Genomic DNA, 3484 nt, shown 5'->3' on the forward strand with positions numbered 1-3484 from the left:
GAGGAGGGGGAGGGGGAGGAGGAGGAGGGGGAGGAGGAGGAGGAGTTGGGTGTGCTGATACAGCTCAGCTACGTGGGAGTTGAGATTGGAAGGGGGATATTTCCAGACCATCCTGGGGAAAACAACCAACCAACCAAATAAAGAAGATCATGAACAATGCATCAGTGAGTGGCTCATGCCTGAAACCCTTGCTAGTCAGGAGTCTAAATCTGTAAGAACCAAGTTTGAGGTGAGCCTGGGTAGGAATGTCTCAGAGACCATGTCTGCCAAATACCCAGCAAAAAAAGCAGGACTCATATGCTAGAGCATGATATGCAAGCCAAACAAATGTGAGACCCTGAGTTCAAACCCTAGTGCTACCACCACCACCACCAAAACCAAACCAAACCAAACAAATTCACTAGACTCCATCTCAACAGAAGAAGCTGGGAATGGTGATCACCTACCATTCCAGTTACAGGAGGAAGCATCAACAGGAGAAATGTAGTTCAGATCAGCCTGGGCAAAAATGACACTCTATCTCAGAAATAACAAGAGCAGCTGGGTGTCTGTGGCTCACGCCTCTAATCCTCACAAGGCTGAAATCTGAGGACTGTAGTTTGAAGCCAGCCAAGGAAAGAAAGACTGTGGAACTCTTATCTTCAATTAAATACCAAAGAGTCTCAATTGAAGTTGTTGCTCAAGTAGGAGAGAGCTCGCCTTGAGCACAAACACTCAGGGACAGTGCCCAGGCCTTGAATTCAAGCCCTAGGATCAACATGTGCATGCACGTGTGCGTGCGTGCGTGTGCGTGCGTGCACACACATGCACACACACACAAAAGAGTAAAAAATGCCTGCAGGTGTGGCTCAACTCTCAAGCAAGTGTGAAGACCTGAGGTCAAGCCTTACTTTTCCCCCACCCCAAATGAACAAAAATCCACTACTATTCTTCTGTCGCACCATTTCCTTTGCTAATATGTAGAGATGAAAGATCTCTTTCTCTAATTTTGCATCCTGTATTCTTCAGGTAACACAGTGGTAAATCTAGAGTGCAGAGTCACACCGTGTTCAAAGGGCAGCTTCCCTGTCACCTTTGTGTGACCTTGGGCAGGTTAGTAGCCGCTCTGTCTCTCACTCTCTTGTGTCTAAAGAGGCAACAACAAAAGGACCTTTCAAATAGGTTCTTGTAAAGATCAAATGAGCTCATGTGTGGGAAGTTCTTAACATCCTTCTTGGCTTTCAGAAAATGCTCTATAAATGTTAGCATGACAGTTTTTCCCAAATTCTCACATCTTTCTGTTTATTGTGTGTATGAACTAGGCTGTCCTGTGGGTTTAACGCTTCTGTGGCTAACATTTCCCTTCTATTGGACATATAAACAGAATCCCTTTTTATTCATATAAAGATGTGTGGTGAACAATTTTGGATATAAACAGTTTATGAATTTTACATTTCTTTGAATTACAGTCCCAGGAATAGAATGATTAGGTCAAAGGGTAAACTTGTGCGTGTGTGTGTGTGTGTGTGTGATTTTTGAGTCCAATTTCTATGTTTAACTTTTACTTATTTTATTGTGGTAAACACTATGAATTATTATTCACTTATTACATATGTTTCTCTAACATTTAATGCAAATTATGGCCATGTTTTAAGAAACCATGTTTTAAGTTTGAACTAGTTTTCCAAGTATAAAATATTCCCTATTCTCCAAATTTATTTTCTTTTTCAAGCTGAAGTATAAGCTACACACAGGATCCAGTCTAGAGTTTGGGTCATGAGCTATCTTATACCCTCTGTTTTGTTTGAAGGGTTTTAAATCTCTATCTTTTGTTAGCCAGTATCAGAATATAAGAAATCCAATATTAACTTGAATTTCTTGGACATTTTGCTGTATGTTGAATAGAATTTCCCAAAATTGATTTTCACATATGAATCTCTTCATTGGTGACAGGTTAGTTAAATCTAAGTAGATGCTTTGATATTGGGAATAGAAAAATGTCTACTTTAGTAGAGTTGAACCACAGTGATGCCTAATGCAGTTTTACAGCTCCTTCATCCAGGCATCTTCTCAGTCTTTTTAGCTCAACCTACTCAAGAATCAAGGAGCACTGATCTGAGAGCCAAGGTGATTGAATGCTCATTCCAGACTGCCATAGTTAGGTGAATGACTTTGAGCAAGGCACCCACATCTCTGTGACTGGCTTAGTTAAAAGTATTAGGCCTGTAATTCCAGCTACTTGGGAAGCAGAGACAGGAGGACCACGGCGTGAGCCTATCTGAAAAACAAACTAAAAATAAAAAACACCAGGTGCCAGAGGCTTATGCCTGAAACCCTAGCTTATTCTTTTTTATTTTTTGTTGGTCATGGGGCCTGAACTCTGGGCCTGGGTGCTGACCCTCAGCTCTTCAGCTCAAGGCTAGCGCTTTACCACTTGAGCCACAGCGCCACTTCCGCCTTTTTCTGCTTATGTGTGCTGAGGAATGGAACCCAGGGCCTCATGCATGCAAGGCAAGCGCTCTACCACTGAGCCACCTTCCTAGCTCAACCCTAGCTTATTCTGTGTACTCAGTGTGATGCCTACAATACAGCTCAGAGCATTGGTAGTATTGGGGTTTCAATTCAGGGCCTAGAACTTGCTCAACTGATCTTCTACCACTTGAATCATGCCTCCAACCCAGTTGTTTGCTGGTTATTTTGGAAAGGGAGGCTTGCCGAGCTTCTTGCCTGTGATGGCTTCAAACCTTGATCCTCAGGACTTAAGCTTCCTGAGGAGCTAGGATTACAGATGTCTTTCTTTTCTTTTCTTTCTTTTCTCTCCTCTTCTTTTCTCTTTCTTTCTTTCTTTTCTTTCTCTCTCCCTCCCTCTCTTTCTTTCTTTCCTTTCTTCTTTCCTACCTCTTCCTCCCTCCCTCTCTTTCTTTCCTTTCTTCTTTCCTCCCTCTTCCTCCCTTCCTCCCTTCCTCCCTTCCTTCCTTCTTTCCTTCCTTCCTTCCTTCCTTCCTTTCTTTCTTTCTTTCCTGTCTTTCTTTCTTTCTTTTTTCTTTCCTTCCTCCTTCCCTCCCTCTTTCTTCCTTCCTTCCTTCCTTCCTTCCTTTCTTTCTTTCTTTCTTTCTTTCTTTCTTTCTTTCTTTCTTTCTTTCTTTCTTTCTTTCTTTCTTTCGTACTAGAGCTTGAACTCAGAGCTTGGGTACTGTCTCTTAGCTTTTTTTGCTTGAGACTGGCAATCTATTACTTGAGCCACAGCTGTATTTCTGGCTTTTTAGTGGTTAATAGGAGATGAGTCTCATGGACATTCCAGTTCTAGCTAGATTCAAATCAAGATCCTCAAGTCACAACCTCCTTAGTAGCTAGGATTACAGACATGAGACATTAATGCCTGGCTTAAAAATATCTTGTGTTTGAAACAGAATCTTGCTATGTAGCTTAGGCTGGCCTCAAACTTGTGAGCCTCTTACCTCAGCCTTCCAAGTGGTAAGATTATATAAGCATGTGCCATCATGCC

Source organism: Dipodomys ordii, unplaced genomic scaffold (assembly GCF_000151885.1).
Source record: "Dipodomys ordii isolate 6190 unplaced genomic scaffold, Dord_2.0 Scaffold24, whole genome shotgun sequence".
Lineage (NCBI taxonomy): Eukaryota > Metazoa > Chordata > Mammalia > Rodentia > Heteromyidae > Dipodomys > Dipodomys ordii.